The following is an 18,363-nucleotide window of genomic DNA, read 5'->3' on the forward strand; positions in this document are numbered from 1 at the left end:
ATAATCAACTTTAACCCTCCCGCTATCAATGCCTGATCCTTAAGCCTCCCCCTACCGATTCCTAACACTTAACCCCTCCCCCGTACGGCAAGTATTTGATTTTTGACCTGAGGTTTGCCTCGGTTACACTGAGTTGTCTTAATTGCTGTATTTCAACATTAATACAGAGTTTATGGCGAGGGTATAATAAGAGGTATAGTGCAGTATTAGGCCTATTTTTAATGGCATCTCTTAAAACAGAATACTTTTAACTGGCATATGCCAATTCCCATAGGTGTTGAATAACAAAGATTGTACAGTACCATTATTACAGATCTATACTTACATGGCAGCAGAAACACTGTGCACATGACAGTAACAAACACACAAAGAGGAGGGGAAGCGTGAGATGCGCTACATTGTGGAAACTTCCTTTGAAGTTACCTCAGAAAAACAGACGCACTGGACAAGGTGATTGAGGATGAGGAAACCAGTGATGTCCGGGGACACTTGTGTTTGGTCATTTTTGTTTTTTTGCATCCTCTGATTGGCCAAATACCGTATTTTTTCAGACTATAAGACGCCCCTGAGCATAAGAAGCACTTAGGTTTAGAGGACAAAAAACGGGGGGGAAAATATATATACTAAACCTGGTGCATCCATGGTGAAGGCGCATCTTGTGGATTATGCCCCCTTGTACCTCTTATGTCCTCCTCTGTCCACCTTGAGTCCTCCTCTTTGCCCCTTTGTCTCCCCATGTGTCCTCTATGCCACTTTGTGTCCCCCTGTGTCCTCCTCTATGCCCCTTTGTCTCCCCTTGTGTCCTTCTCTATGCCCCTTTGTGTCGCCCTCTGCATGGGCCTAGTACAGGGAGTCCTCGACATTGTGGCGGGTGGGAAGTTCATATTGGGAGGCGTTCACAAGTCAGGAACTCCATACATTTGGACTATAAGACGCGTTGACTTTTTCCCCCCACTTTTGGAAGAGATAAAGTTAGTCCAAAAAATACAATACTTCCGAGTTGAGTCTGCATTCTTTTACAGGTTCAATGCTTGCTCACCTGTTTGCACTCGCTGGAAGCAATGTGTTTGGGCCGAGTGGCTGCTGCTTTCAGTGAGTGGGTGTGTTTATTTGCCTGATGATTACAGATCTGGCCACAGTCACCAGCATATATACCTGATGATGATGGTGGTATCCTGATGACAACAAGCAGCCATGAGAAGAGCCCCAGGCAGCTCTGCTGTCACACAGACATAAGGTGGCCACTAATGATGCAATCTTATACATCTATGTAGCATACAGGTAAATTAAGTGAATACATTGAATGAATCATTTACAAAACTCCTAAAGGAGGCCACTAACATTACAATTTCTAGCGAAACATTGTTTAATGGATCAGATAATTCTGATCAGATTGGTTGTAAAAAAAATTATAAAAATCTTGAGATTGGATTTTCGTTGAACCAAAATTTGGATTTTCCTGTCAGTTGTGATAGATAGGAAGCAAATATTGGTTCATTGATGGTGTAGTGAACAATACATTACGATATTTCACTTCCAATCAGAATTATGCGATCACTCAAATGATTTTTCGCTAGAAATTGGATCGTTAGTGGCCATCTTTATATTACATAGAAATGGTAAGAGTGGATGAATAGGTTGGATCATTAATGGCCACCATTAAAATGATCAATAACTATACAATTTGCCAAACAATTGTTTACAAACGATTCTTTGCATGAACAATCGGAAATGATTGTTTGGGACCACTAATGGACAAAACTTGATAGATCTGAAAATGTGATCAATTTTATTAATCTGATTGGGTTGGTTAGGAGATTTTTGTCCATTAGTCGCACCAAACGATCATTTCCAATCGTTCATACGAAGAATCATTCATAAAAGATCGTTCAGCAAATTGTATGTTTAGGGACTACCTTTAGAGTGAGTGACTCAGGAATGGTACACATACTAACCAGGAGAGGGGGCGGGTCTGTGATCCTACACATCACATGCAAAGCACTCTGCTGTACACTGCTCACAGCTGAGAGTAGCATAGTAGTGCACCCAGGACATTAAATGGCACTCCAGGACTGCACCTGTAAAGCCTGTGCCTTTAAATGCCTTGGGGCGTATTCACAAGATGGTAAAATTGCATAGCACACTACCTATGTAATATGGGTTGCTATAATTGCTACATGTGGGCTACATTGGAGTAAGTACTGGTGAAATTGCCGTTGGCATACGGCACATGGCAATTTTACCATGCTTTAGTGAATATGCCCCAATGATTCTAAGTACAAAAACACACAGTACCTCCTCCATGATCCTAACGCAGTCCGTCAACTTGGGCGTGTCCTTACTGCTTCTAGTCACTCAGTCACTTCTAGTTGCAGCAGGTGTGGAAAATAACTACATCCGGCAGTTTGTCTTCAGAGTCGGTTTTGACTGTAAACACAAATAAATATATTATTTCAGAAACACTACATTTACACGTTTGCAGCACATTTTCAGCAAGAGTGGAATTACGCTTTAAAGGGAACCTGAGATGGGGGATTAGCATTAAAATACACATACCTGGGGCTTCCTCCAGCCCCCTCCAGCCTGATAGCTCCCAGGGTGTCCCCCCAGCTCCTCGTTTTTCCACAATTGTCCCCAGATAGAGTCTGGAGTAAACTGCGCATGTGTGGCACGGCTGTGTGCATACTCCCGCTGCGTTCTGCGTAATACTATTGCACAGGAGCAGAAAACTCCCGGCGACAGGAGCGAGACAGAGGAGCGCACTTGGCCAGACTGCGCATGCGTCGACTGGCCCCGACTGACAGACTTCCCGGGGCAAGTAGTGGGCAAACGGAGAAGGAGAAGAGGATGGCGTTGGAGTGATCAGGCTGGAGGAAGCCCCAGGTATGTATATTTTATTGCGGGGGTCCCATCTCAGGTACACCTTAATGCATCAGGGCTAAAACAGATTAAACAAATGTAAGAGAGGAGCAGCTGCCCAATGGAGAGTAATATGAGAAGGACTGCTCATGGAATGGAAGGGCAGCTGCTCTACATAGAAGGGGAGCAACAAGAAAGTTGGCCTAGGGGTGGATAAAGTGTATATCCAGCCTTGAATGGCTGACCAGGAAGCCTAGGTATGTATATTTTTTTCCGCTTTTTCCTTTAAGATGGTTAATCTGCTATAGCAGATCAGGGGACAGTGAACTCTATAAGGGATGTATTAGCAGCACACTAAGGTAGTGAAAAGGTTAAAAAAAAGTGAAAGGTAGAAGACCCCCGTCAAACAATTATATTTTGGGGAAAATATTTACATTTTTAAGAAGCAAGGTTTTTCATAGCATGACATATGTCTAGGGGTTGAATATTGTGTAAAGTTGCTAGTTGGTGAGCTGTATACCCACATACCTATCCTGCCGGCTGTAGCTGGGATGACAGATTTGCTTGCACATTTAAAACCAAATAGGTTTGGATGGAGAAACACTTTATTTTGATTCATGATTTTGAGTTTGGCTCCATAAATGCCGTGACTGACTTGGCCCCTGGCCTTGCCTAGTAGTGTGCTGCTGTCACACAAAGGCTCCATTGGTCACATGACAGCTATTCTACCTGTTACATGTTGCAATGTATGCCCATATTTAATGGGAACCAAAGACGAACAAAGTTAAAATGAAAAAAAGATGTTATACATACCTGGGGCTTCCTCCAGCCCCATAAGTTTGGATCGCTCCCACGCTGCCGTCCTCCATCGCCAGTACCGGGTCCCGTCACTTCCGCCGGATGCGGCCAGTTTTCCGCATTCACAGGGGTTCCCTTCGTCTCTTTACGCATGTGCAGTATGGAGGGAGCGCACTGCGCTTGCGTCGACTGGCCAAAATAACGGGACCCGGTACCGGCGGACAGAGGCAGCGGAGAAAGGCAACGTGGAAGCGATCCAGGCTGATGGGGCTGGAGGAAGCCCCAGGTATGTATAAATATGTTATTTTATTTGTCTTTGGTTCCCTTTAATTCATATTTAGTAACAAACTGGTACTAACTGAACACAATTTATACATAAAGTGTGATAAATTCTCAAGAGTTTACCTACTAAATGACAAAAAAAAATATTCAAGAAAACAGATAGCTTTTTAAACTTACATTGATTACAATAATATCTTAAATTAGAATGCAATTATCAAAGGACAACTTTCACAATAGTTGTGAAATTTTAAATACATACAAATATTTTCCCCAAAATAAAATGCACTATTCCTTTTTTTCCTCTGTTACCGTCACTTATAGTAGGTAGTGAAAATCTGACAGATCTATCAGGTTTTGGACTAGTCCATCTCCTAACAGAGGATTCTTATTTATTTATTTATTAATACACTTACTGTAGTTGCTCAGTCCAACTGCCAAAATAATGTGCAAAAGAGCTGGAAAGCTGGCTAACATCTTTGTATGACTCTTTTCCAGGAAGTACTTTTGAAAAGAATAAAGGCAATGTTGAGAATCACCCATGAGGACATGGACTAGTACAAAATCTGTCAGCTTTGTAATTCCTACTTTGAACGACAGCAACATAAGAAATACGGAATTTATAGCTCCTCTTACACTGGGAGAAATGTACATTTTATATGTATGTATTTTACATTTTACAGTTATTTGTGATGGTGGTTCTGTAGCAAAATTGCTTAAATAGATGTTACTTGCTTGTAAACAGTACAGAAATGTAAGAAATTGAGGTTATTGGTTGGTTGGGAGATGGCTCTTCTGTCTAAACATTAGAGGATTCAGCTCTGCTATAGTGTGACATCATCGGCATGAGCTCCCTGCATGAGCCCTGGCAGTTGGTAGTCAGGAGGTGGCAGTTGGAAGTCAGTCTAGAGCTGGCGGCCATTTTGAAGAGCAGCAGCTTGAGACTCTCCAGGCGAAATTCACGGTTTGTATTCTTAAAAAAATAAGATTTTTGTTTAGAAGGTGACATAGACCGACTAGGACTACATCATGGAGGGACTGGACCCAGGACATGTGACGGGAACACAGAGGAAGGCGAAGAAGAGGAGCAGAGGTGAGCCAGCTGACAGCAGCCAGGCCGAGGCAGGAAAGCAGAGGGTGAAGAGAAGCAAGCAGAGGGTGAAGAGAAGGGAGCAGAGGGATCCAGAGCTTTGGCTGCCAGACCTGGGGCTGACCATGGATGACAAGAAGGACCTGCAAGGCACTGGCATGATCCATCGTCGAGTGGTGAAGGCTGCTGTGCTACTGCTGAAGCAACAGTTTCAGGATGCTACGGGTCTTCCTTGCATCAGAGCAGTGGAATTCAATGTCAAACCAACAAGACAGCCAACAGTTCAGATTCACGTGGACCTTCAACACCATCATGCCTTTGTCACAGCGTGCGATGGAACAACGGTGCTGGTGGCCGACAGTGTTTCTACCTGGGTCTTTGGAGACATGGCCATCCAGCAGATTGAAGGCAGCTACAAGAGCTATGTTGAAGAACCACTGAAGAACATGGAGTATCTGCAGGTAGACCAACAGACATACACCATTGGAGATATCTACTCTTGTGTCCTGCATTCCATCGCAAACGCCTATGAACTGTTGGCAGAAGATGGAAGCACAGAGTGTGTTTACAACAGGGAGCGCATGAGGCCGCATCTGCTGCAGTGCTTCATCAACAGGAAGATCACAGAATTTCCCAAGGATTCCAAAATAGACAAAGCACAACAACCCTTGAAGAGGCCTTTCAACTGGAAGACATGAAGCTAAAGCAGATTCTGCCTGCCTCCCACCACTCCAGCCACCACCAGTTCTCTTTTCAGCCAGGATCTAGAAAGACCAGCATCTCAGCAATAACACATCAATGGGGCATGCAAGTATTAGCTGAAAAGTTTCCTTACATGCAATTCTCTGCTCGCCCAGGAATTAGCAAATGAAAGCCGTTAGCTGACGATTATTTAGCTGACAGATTGGTTTCATTTGCTAATTTTTTCATTTTTAGTAGATAAATCTTTGATTCAATTTTTTATACCATCAAATCTGTAAAATCTGTAAAGGATTATACATGTTTAGTAATGTCATCATCCTGGGTTAGTAATTTGTATGCAAGGAAGCTTTTCCATCCACCCCAACCACACACTCTGCCTCCAAGCTGCAGACATTGAGCTGATCTTATTAAGCATCTGAACCACTCCAGCATGCCAATGCCCTTTCCTACCACACCGCAAACATCTGAGTTTTTAAAGTATAGTAAAAGAAGTGCGTATAACTCCCCCATCTCATAAGAGGTGAGTATAATGCTCCCAACTCATAAAAGGTGAGTTATAATCCTCCCAACTCATAAGAGGTGAGTATAATCCTCCCAACTCAAAAGAGGTGAGTATAATCCTCCCAACTCATAAGAGGTGAGTATAATCCTCCCAACTCATAAGAGGTGAGTATAATCCTCCCAACTCATAAGAGGTGAGTATAATCCTCCCAACTCATAAGAGGTGAGTATAATCCTCCCAACTCATAAGAGGTGAGTATAATGCTCCCAACTCATAAGAGGTGAGTATAATGCTCCTAACTCATAAGAGGTGAGTATAATCCTCCCAACTCATAAGAGGTGAGTATACTCCTCCCAACTCATAAGAGGTGAGTATAATCCTCCCAACTCATAAGAGGTGAGTATAATCCTCCCAACTCATAAGAGGTGAGTATAATCCTCCCAACTCATAAGAGGTGAGTATAATGCTCCCACCTCATAAGAGGTGAGTATAATGCTCCCAACTCATAAGAGGTGAGTATAATGCTCCCAACTCAGAAGAGGTGAGTATAATGCTCCCAACTCAGAAGAGGTAAGTATAATGCTCCCAACTCATAAGAGGGGAGTATAATCCTCCCAACTCATAAGAGGTGAGTATAATGCTCCCAACCCATAAGAGGTGAGTATAATGCTCCCAACTCAGAAGAGGTGAGTATAATGCTCCCAACTCAGAAGAGGTGAGTATACTCCTTCCAACTCATAAGAGGTGAGTATAATCCTCCCAACTCATAAGAGGTGAGTATAATCCTCCCAACTTATAAGAGGTGAGTATAATCCTCCCAACTCATAAGAGGTGAGTATAATCCTCCCAACTCATCAGAGGTGAGTATAATCCTCCCAACTCATAAGAGGTGAGTATAATCCTCCCAACTCATAAGAGGTGAGTATAATGCTCCCAACTCATAAGAGGTGAGTATAATCCTCCCAACTCATAAGAGGTGAGTATAATGCTCCCAACTCATAAGAGGTGAGTATAATCCTCCCAACTCATAAGAGGTAAGTATAATGCTCCTAACTCAGAAGAGGTGAGTATAATCCTCCCAACTCATAAGAGGTGAGTATGATGCTCCCAACTCATAAGAGGTGAGTATAATCCTCCCAACTCATAAGAGGTGAGTATAATGCTCCCAACTCAGAAGAGGTGAGTATAATCATCCCAACTCAGGAAAAATAACTTACTTTTCCATTTTAACTTTTGTTTTAGTCCCCCCCCCTCACCCCCAAAAAATGGAAAAAAATCCTCAAAAAACATTGTTTTTTTATCTAATTTTATTTATGATGTTAAGACTGCCATAAATTAGATAAGCATATATATATTAAAAAAAAAAAAAAGCCCCCCTCTCCCCTTCCAAATGTTCTAAGTTTTTAATTATTATAATATGGATAATGTTCGGACTGATATAGATGAGTATAATATATATATATATATATATATATATATATATATAACCCCCCTCCCCCTTCAAATGGTCTTTGTTTCTTTCTCTTATTATATTTCTGATGTTATGACTGACATAGATGAAGGAATTAAATTAAAAAAAAAGAAAAAAAAAGCCCCCCCCCCCCCTCCCTCCCAAATGTTATTTGTTCTTTTCCTCTTATTATATTTATGACGTTATGCCTGACATAGATGATTGTATTTTAAAAAAAAACTCCCCCCCCCCCCCCCCCTTGTTTTTTATTCTATTTATAAGGTTAATATGAACAGACTGAAAGACAGAAGTAAAGCTGGGCATACACTATTAGATCTTTTTTTGTAGGTCAGATAAAAGCTCAATATCCCCCTGATGGTGATCCATTACCGGATTACCACCTTCCACTAAGATATTTCATCTAATTTCCAAATGACAGGTCACTAGCCTTGCACCCCTCAATGCAGCTATGTGGCTGCAGATTACTGGTGGGTGACCCCTGCACCCCATGGATAATCAAGAGAGGGAAAACATTTCTAAATTAATGGTTACGCCAATGAAAATTAATTTGACTTTTTTCATTCAATTTTAGTTGTAATGTACTGTCCAATTTCTAAATTATTAAAAATGTCTAACAATGTTTGCCCAGTTTAACAAAGGACAAAATACATAGACCTGTCGTTATTAGAGTGACTCACTGAGTGTAGTGATAGGGTACAGTATGCAGGTTAGATGTAGGGTTAGACAGATGCTCACTGAGTGTAGTGATAGGGCGCAGCATGCAGGTTAGGAGACGTAGGGTTAGACAGACTCTCAGTGACTGTAGCGATAGGGTAGAGAGCACAGGTTAGGAAATGTAGGGTTAGGAGAGGCTTAAAGTGTTCCTGAACCCTGCATGTCTAATTAACAATGGTATTTGTACATTCTCCTCTGAAGCACAATTACTTATTTTAGTGTCTGGTCTGTGAAGTCCCATTCTGCAGATATTCCCACTTCCTGCTAGCTGTGGGAGAAAATCGGAATACCTGAAAAATGGGGCATCAAACAAAGTAAAATAGACTATTTTCCTATAAAACTTAACTACTGTACATACCTTTATCTCTGTGAAGTCCCATTCCTTTCATATCCGCTTCCTCAATGAAGAATTGCTGCTGGTCTTCAATAAGAAGAGGGAATATGTCAGGAATGGAACATCACAGAGACACAGTAATGGAACATAGCTAATCCTGCTTCAGAGAAAAATCTACTTTTTATTCAATTAGTATTACCTTTTACAAAAAAAAAAAAAAAAAAACACTGCTGCAGCTCATGTTCACTTTAAACTCCCAGACGCACGTGTGAGGTGAGAGATGACTAGCATCTATTAGGTGAGGGTAGCATAGTGTAGTGTAGGTCCTGCCCAAGATGAGTCTACCTTGGCGTTGGTGGCAGGCTTAAGATCTTTTGGCCAAATATGTTTATGTTACTTACAGTACTTACTCCACCACTACTTCCTTGTTCCTATTTACAGCCACTGATCAATCCTCAGCACACATATACAGTACATTTATGTCTCCCCAACATCACTCTTAGAATTGCTTATTGTCTACTCAATACAACCTTATACTTGGAGTATCTTTCCCTGTCACATTAAGGGGTCCTCGTGTATATCCCACACTGTCATATTGAATTGTGCTGGTCCTGAAGGGGAGACATTCTGCTGCACACACGTGGCTTCCTGCCAGTAATTCCTTTCAAGGACAATAAAAGCTGCATTTAATCTATAAAAGGCTGACAACACAGGAGGAATAACAGGGACACCTCTTTACACTGTATCATTTTTGGCCACTTGATTGAACTAGAGGACTCTGTTTTTTGAATTAGCTTATAAAAAAATAGCTTTACTGAGACAGAGTAAAATATATAAACGGATAAAATAATCCAGTGTAGTAATGAGATTGGTGAGTTTACTTTTCAGAAAATATAGCAGCCCTGCTGAAGCCAACAAGAGCGACAGGTGCAGAAACCACAAGAGCGACAGGTGCGGCAACCACAGGAGCGACAGGTGCGGCAACCACAAGAGCGACAGGTGCGGCAACCACAAGAGCGACAGGTGCGGCAACCACAAGAGCGACAGGTGCGGCAACCACAAGAGCGACAGGTGCGGCAACCACAAGAGTGACAGGAGCGGCAACCACAAGAGTGACAGGAGCGGCAACCACAAGAGCGACAGGTGCGGCAACCACAAGAGCGATAGGTGCGGCAACCACAAGAGCGATACGTGTGGCAACCACAAGAGCGATACGTGCGGCAACCACAAGAACGATACGTGTGGCAACCACAAGAGCGACAGGTGCGGCAACCACAAGAGCGACAGGTGCGGCAACCACAAGAGCGACAGGTGCGGCAACCACAAGAGTGACAGGTGCGGCAACCACAAGAGCGACAGGTGCGGCAACCACAAGAGCTACAGGTGCGGCAACCACAAGAGACCTGTGGCAACCACAAGAGCGACAGATGCGGCAACCACAAGAGCGACAGGTGCGGCAACCACAAAAGTGACAGGTGCGGCAACCACAAGAGACCTGAGGCAACCACAAGAGCGACAGATGCAGCAACCACAAGAGCGACAGATGCGGCAACCACAAGAGCGACAGATGCGGCAACTACAAGAGCGACAGGTGCGGCAACCGCAAGAGCGACAGGTGCGGCAACCGCAAGAGCGACAGGTGCGGCAACCCCAAGAGCGACAGGTGCGGCAACCCCAAGAGCGACAGGTGCGGCAACCCCAAGAGCGACAGGTGCGGCAACCACAAGAGCGACAGGTGCGGCAACCACAAGAGCTACAGATGCGGCAACCACAAGAGCTACAGATGCGGCAACCACAAGAGGTACAGATGTGGCAACCCCAAGAGCTACAGATGCGGCAACCACAACAGCTACAGATGTGGCAACCACAAGAGCTACAGATGCAGAAGCCACAAGATCTACATCTGCAGGAACTACAGAATGTTTATTTGACCTCAGTATTAAATACTAAAGAACATTTTTATAATATAACCTTTGTGTTGTGATTTCATAACTAGGCTGGAAAAATAACTGACTGTCCTTGTAAAGGTGCGTTTGTAACTTAGCACAAATAGGTCCACAAGGGACTTTAAAGGGAACATGAAGCGAGTGAAATTATTTAAAATAAACACATGCTGTACCTGCAAATGAATATTACATACTAACCTCACAGTCAGTTCCTCTCAGAAGGTCACCATTTTCTTCTTACAGTGATCCCTTCCAATATAAATACAATATTTTGTCAGAACTGAAATATACCAGTTGCTGTCAGTTATGTATCAACAGCTGTCCGTTACAACTGAATGTGCAAGGTAATGTCCATGTTTCCCTATGGCTCAAGTGGCTGATATTACAGTTTAACAGTGTGCTGACCATGAAGCTGTTATGGGGTAATGGTCATTTTTAAAATGGAGGACGGAGAATTCCATTGATCACAGTGGATAAATGGGATGCAGGAGAGGAGAAAGATTGAGGAGTAGACTACACAGGAGGAAGTATGACCTGTGTATGGTAGGGCTGCACGATTTTAGGGAAAAATGAAATTGCGATTTTTCTCTCAGAAATTGTAACTTCGATTTTTTCCCAGATTTTTTCCAAAACATGCTTTTGCACTTTAGGGCGGAGGGGGGGGGGGCTTGGGGTTTGGGGGGGGGGCGGTTCATGTTAAGACGATCTGGTGCAGCAGCAGCTTTCATAGTACCCGCGCTGCCCGGTCCGCTGTCTGTAGTACCTTGTGTCTGGCCCCGCTGTGCGCAGATTGGCCAGAAGCAGTGAATATGTATAAGTGTTAATGAGCAGGGGGCGAATCCACTCGAGCAAGCGGCTGGGCACATACAGCTCTACCAATCACTGGATAGCGATGGAATGACGGCAGCGGTAGGCGGAGCTGTAAAGAGCATACAGCTCCACCTACCGCTTCCATCATTCCATCACTATCCAGTGATTGGTAAAGCTGTATGTGCCCGGCCGCTCGCTCGAGTGGATCCGCCCCCCGCTCATTAACACTTATACATATTCACTGCTTCTGGCCTATCCGCGCACAGCGGGACCAGACACAAGGTACACTACAGACAGCGGACCGAAAAACCAAAGATATTGACGATCAGCAGATCGTCTTGCCACAAACCGCGGTTTCGGTTTTAAACCGAAGAACCGTGCAGCCCTAGTGTATGGTTATTTTGACTTTTTATTTTCAGTTCAGGTTCCCTTTAAAGATAAACTCCGACCAAGAATTGAACTATATCCCAATCAGTAGCTGATACCCCCTTTTACATGAGAAATCTATTCCTTTTCACAAACAGACCATCAGGGGGCGCTGTATGGCTGATATTGTGGTGAAACCCCTCCCACAAGAAACTGAGTACGTACTCTTGGCAGTTTCCAGTCTGTGAACCTTGCTGCATTGTGGGAAATAACGGCCAAAAAAAAGCATGCAGCACCTACATCACCTGCCAACAGTAAAAAGGTCACCATGTAATAAACGTCAGAATGTAAATCAGGGATTTAAAAGATTTTACAATAGGCAAACACTGACTAAATCATTTATACATAATTATTGTAAAAATGAAGCACTTTTTTATTACATTATTTTCACTGGAGTTCCTCTAAGGAGGATATACCATTGTCATGTGTCATAATAAAAGGCAATATAATAGTACATGGTTCACTTAAAGTGAACCTTAAGTGTCCCAAAAAAAATGAGTTTTACTCACCTGGGGCTTACCTCAGCCCCCTGCAGCTGATCGGTGCCCACGACGAGTCGCTCTGATGCTCCGGGTCCCGCTGGCGGCCACTTCCGGTTTCGCCGTCAGGACCCGTCAGGCTGGGGAACGCGGCTGATACTACGCGTTCCCAGCCAAAATAGCACCCCTATGCGGCCATATGTCCGCATAGGCACCCGTATGCGGACATATGGCCGCATAGGGGTGCTATTTTGGCTGGGAACGCGTAGTATCAGCCGCGTTCCCCAGCCTGACAGGTCCTGACGGCGAAACCGGAAGTGGCCGCCAGCGGGACCCGGAGCATCAGAGCGACTCGTCGTGGGCACCGATCAGCTGCAGGGGGCTGAGGTAAGCCCCAGGTGAGTAAAACTCATTTTTTTTGGGACACTTAAGGTTCACTTTAAAGAGAGTCTGAAGCCATAATAAAAATGGCTTTTTTGCTTATATATAGCAGGGGCATGTGTGCCCCTGCTAAAACGCCGCTATCCTGCGGCTGAACGAGGGTCCTTTCCACTCCAAATCCCCCCCTGCAAAATCACGACCAACTTAGTCGTAGATTTTGCTACCCCTGTGCGCTTCCGTGTGAGGCAAGGCTATGAGCTGCAGCCCTGCCTCACACGCGTCTATCAGCGGCGGATCTCCGCCTCTCCCCCGCCCCTCTCAGTGAAGGAAGACTGAGAGGGGCGGGGGAGAGGCGGAGATCCGCCGCTGATAGACGCGTGTCAGGCAGGGCTGCAGCTCATGGCCCCGCCTCACGCGGAAGCGCTCCCCGGGCAGCACAGGGGGGATTTGGAGGGGAAAGGACCCTCGTTTAGCCGCAGGATAGCGGCGTTTTAGCAGGGGCACACATGCCCCTGCTATATATAAGGAAACAAGCCATTTTAATTATGACTTCAGACTCTCTTTAATCCAACAATATACGGGGAAAAAAGCATGTAAAAAATAAAGGGGGGGGGGGGGTTAGTGGACAAATTGCATTTGAGGGCCCTTTTGCTAGGTACACACTGAGATTTTCTGGAACATTTACTGTTAGATAGATTATTTCCAACATGTCTGATTTGATTTCTGATCAATTACCGATAGAAGTGAATGGACAAGTCGGAAATCACATCGGACATGTTGGAAATAATTGAACTGACCGTAAATCTGCCAGAAAATCTCATAGTGTGTACCGAGCATTACACACGGAGGCAGTGCAGTAAATTGAACGCACTCCACTGAAAGTCTGTGGTACACTGCGCCAGAAGTGCCCCATCTTCCATGTGTAACATCTATTTATAACAGCCCCCTTATTTCATACATAGTTTCCTTGGAAGTTTCCCTCTTCCATATGCAGCCACCCCTCTTCCGTGGGCCAGCCACCCCTCTTCCATATGCAGCCACCCCTCTTCCATATGCAACCACCCCTCTTCCATATGCAGCCACCCCTCTTCCATATGCAGCCACCCCTCTTCCATGTCCAGCCACCCCTCTTCCAAATGCAGCCACCCCTCTTCCATATGCAGCCACCCCTCTTCCATATGCAGCCACCCCTCTTCCATATGCAGCCACCCCTCTTCCATATGCAGCCACCCCTCTTCCATATGCAGCCACCCCTCTTCCGTGGGCCAGCCACCCCTCTTCCATATGCAGCCACCCCTCTTCCATATGCAGCCACCCCTCTTCCATATGCAGCCACCCCTCTTCCAAATGCAGCCACCCCTCTTCCAAATGCAGCCACCCCTCTTCCAAATGCAGCCACCCCTCTTCCAAATGCAGCCACCCCACTTCCAAATGCAGCCACCCCTCTTCCATATGCAGCCACCCCTCTTCCATATGCAGCCACCCCTCTTCCATATGCAGCCACCCCTCTTCCATATGCAGCCACCCCTTTTCCATGGCCAGCCACCCCTCTTCCATATGCAGCCACCCCTCTTCCATATGCAGCCACCCCTCTTCCATATGCAGCCACCCCTCTTCCATTGCCAGCCACCCCTATTCCATACGCAGCCACCACTCTTCCATACGCAGCCACCCCTCTAGACAACAGCTTTCGAAAGCCCAGGCCTTTATAGTAATCCAGCCCTGACTGCAAGTGGCATTTTTACTACTTACTGTCAGAATTATGGGTGGCATTTATGACATCGTCTGGCCAAGCAGCAGTCACATGTATATGTTTATAACCCAAGTTTCTAACTTTTGGAAGTGTGAAACAAAAAAACAAACAATCAAACAAAAATAAAAAACAATGGACACTATCTGTAAGGAGTTTGGATGGTGATGATAAGTGAGTGAGTGAGTGAGTGAGTGAGTGAGTGAGTGAGTGAGTGAGTGTGTGTGTGTGTGTGTGTGTGTGTGTGTGTGTGTGTGTGTGGGGGGGGGGGGGGGGTGCGTGATGAGCATGGCATTGGCAGCCTCCATATCCAACTAATTACAGGTTTACTTTAAAATCCAAATGGTGACCAATTTCTCTAATAGCAATGAGAATGATAAGTCAGTACAGTGTACAGAAGCAAAGTGGTGAAGAGAAAACTGTATCAATGTGCCTGGCAGACTGCAGTAAAGCTTTTTTTTCCCCCATTTCTTCTCCTCTCTGGATTAAGCTAGTGGTGGGGTCACTCAAGTTATCCTGTGTGACGCTCAATCTGGAAAGAATTCCAGGCTATATAGGACTTTCTGTACAAAGGTGATGAGTAACCGTAAAGGTGGCCACACCATACAATTTTTTAAATATCTTTGCCATTCAAGAATTGCAATTAATTTTTCTGACTGATTGTAATATTTAGAAAATCTGACCAATGTACCACACACCTATGTTCAATGTTTCCCCAATCATGCATAAAATAACTGAAAACTCAGGAAAAAAATTGATTGGATCTGTACATCAAGTAATTGACAATCTACCACACACACACCCCATTCAATTTTCATAAAAATGAATCAGAAAAAAAACACTCCCAACCTTCTTTTAATGAATAAAAATGAGAAATTCATTCAGATTTACCCAACCAATTAAAAAAAGGCTTTCGATAATTTGGGACAACTGATCGTATTTTTCAAATTGATGTAAAAATTGGATCTTTTAATTGTATGGTATGTGGCCACCTTTAGAATTCTGCCTCACTGCTGCTTTGTGTGCATCACAGGTAGCACAGGTAGCTGTGCCCAGGACCGTTTGAGGAATCCGGTCGAGGCCTGGCACCGGCATATTTCCAGGCCCTGTATACCTGGACAGCCGTTTCCTTGGAATCCTGTAACAGATTTTACCAGCCTTCTCTGTTGTTGGAGTTCTGCTTTAAGAGAACTAGCCCACACATTAACAACATCCCCAGTTTTATCGATCAAAAAAGAAGTATAATCCTTGGCGATGTCACTTTAAATCAACTGCTGTTGCTGCCTGCAGTCACCCAGGGCTCGAACATAAGATGTGGCCACCACCAAAGATACAAACCACAACACAGGCTCAGTTCAAATGCAACAGGGGATTTACACTGTATTAAAACAACTGGACCTAGGTTAAAACATACAACTTACATTGCAGGTCCATGCAAACTGGACCCTAACTGCATCAATTCGCTTACAAGGTTTTTGCAGAGACTGTAAAGTGGCGACGCACCTTACATAGGTAACAGTCTCTGGTTGTCTTGGGAGAAGCCCGTTCTCCTTCCCTAGATCACAACTGATCACAATATGTAACAGGGTGAACTATGCATGTTGGCAGGTAATGTGCTTCTGTTATCTGCCACAATCAGATTTGCTCATCAGTGTAGCACCCATTTCACTGCTGCCGCCAAAGGCTGCAATGTTAAAAGCCGCGATCAACCAAATTTGGGCCAAAATCAGTCAAATTGCTGGCTGGCCATGCTTGTTGCAGCACTGATTTTAATTTGGTTCAATAAAATGATTGAATCAGATGGTTGACCAGACTGCAAAATCAATTTATGGCCATCTTACGGTGTCTGCTGTCTAATCATATCCTTATGCTTTTAAGTAGCTAAACAAACATTATTCAGATACATGATCAGGGCCAGATGTAGACTTTGTGCAGCTTGAGGCTAATTTGTGAGATTGCTTCTATAGCTGCAGTGCACCCCCCCCCCCCCTTAAAAAAAAAAACCCACACACCCTCAGTATAGGTAGGTAGCCAGGTATAGGTGCCGCCTGTATAGGAAGCCAAGTATAGGTTCACATGCCACTGTTTGTAGTATAGGGTCCTAAGAACGTACATCCCCCCCCTATTTTGGCTGGGCTCCCCTCCATTGTGCTCCATCCTCTGTAGCTAAGAGTAGAGCCAGATATGTGAAAGCTGAGGTAGCAGTAAATGTATCCATTCTATGCTCCCTGTACATCATCCCTGTGCCCACAACACTCTGGGCTGTGCACTAACATACAGGGGGCATGGATTGGACAGGACATGCACCACTTATTACAGAGTGACACATGGGCACAAAGAAGGTACAATGGAGAGGAGCCCATCAAAACAGGGGGATCTGCAGGCATTTGGACCCCATACTACAGATATTGGCATGTATAGCTTCCTGTTCAGGTGTGCTTTAAAGTATATTTTAAGTTAGAGTGTACTTGAGATGAGAGGAACCACAGGAATTTTACTTACCTGGGGCTGCTCCAGCCCCTTGTAGTGTGTCCTCCAGTCCCCTCCGTTCTGCTGCTGTCAGCCCTGATAAAGTCCACAGCTGGCCCAGTTGCGGAGTACTGTGCCCCCTTGGCCTGGGAGCGTTCTGCACCTGCTCAGTTAGAAGCTTTAAATGTGCAGAATGCTCCCGGCTATGGGGGCGCGATCGAGGAGCTGACAGACTACAGGGTGCTGGAAGAAGCTCCAGGTAGGTAAAAATTCTGTGGTTCCTCTCAGCTCAGGTTTACTGTAATCTGTGCATCAGGAACAAGGCAAGCCCTACCATGAAGTCACCTGACTCAAATGATTCAGGCAGTAAAATATAGGGAGCAACTGGCCCAATCTGATTGGCAGAGCAGCCTCAGTGGAGCACAATTATCCAGTCCACCTATCCATCCTTTCCTTCACTGCAGCCCATCCCATGCAGCAGCATCTCACTGTAGGCTCCTGATGACCTGCACTGGGAGTCTATGGAGAGACACTTCTGCACAGTGCTAGGCTGCAGTGACTAAAGCTGAATACTCACCTGAAGACGCCAGAGAATGGATCAGGGAACCTCACAACCAACGTACAATCATTCCCCGATCCATCTTCCTACCCACGGGAACATGAGATGCCACACGGCGTCATCTATGATCTTAAAGATCTGATCCTCCACGGTGCTCGCAATCGTCGTGCATCACAAAACATCATTCAGCCGATCGCACGTATGTACCGGCCTTGTGAACTCATGGAAACAATCGCTCCTCGTGCAAAAAAAATAAATACATTTCACTAGTCCTCTGAAAAATTTTGCAAGAATTTGTGTTGTGGGTATAAGCCTTTAGAGGAGAGGTCCCAATGCTGGACTAGGCGATTGTGCTCCGCTGCATGTTTTCCTATTTGGGGGAGGGGGGGGGGGGATTGAGAAAGAGAAAGACTCCCTTAGCATTAGTGTCACTTAAATCAAGAGCAAGGGAAGCACAGCATGTGACTGCATGTTACTGCACTTCTTACTAAGGTGGGGGATGGAGGGGCAGATTCTGACCACACTTCTTACTGGGGGCAGGTTGCTTCAGGGCCCTTTCACACTGGGGCAGTGGAGTAAATGTAATGCACCCCACCACAGCCTAATGAAAGTCTAGGGGTAGCTCACACTCCCCACGTTGCTGTACGCTGCACCGGAAGTGCCCTATCCAAGGCGCGTCCATACCTACCTTACCATGCGGCTCCTGCAGCGATCTGCGTCAGACCGGAAAGCCATTATCTATGGGAACTTGCAAGTATTTAAAATCGCGCTGCAGTTCTTAGCATTGCACATGC

The sequence above is a fragment of the Hyperolius riggenbachi genome, chromosome 6 (assembly GCF_040937935.1).
Source record: "Hyperolius riggenbachi isolate aHypRig1 chromosome 6, aHypRig1.pri, whole genome shotgun sequence".
In the NCBI taxonomy this organism is placed as follows: domain Eukaryota; kingdom Metazoa; phylum Chordata; class Amphibia; order Anura; family Hyperoliidae; genus Hyperolius; species Hyperolius riggenbachi.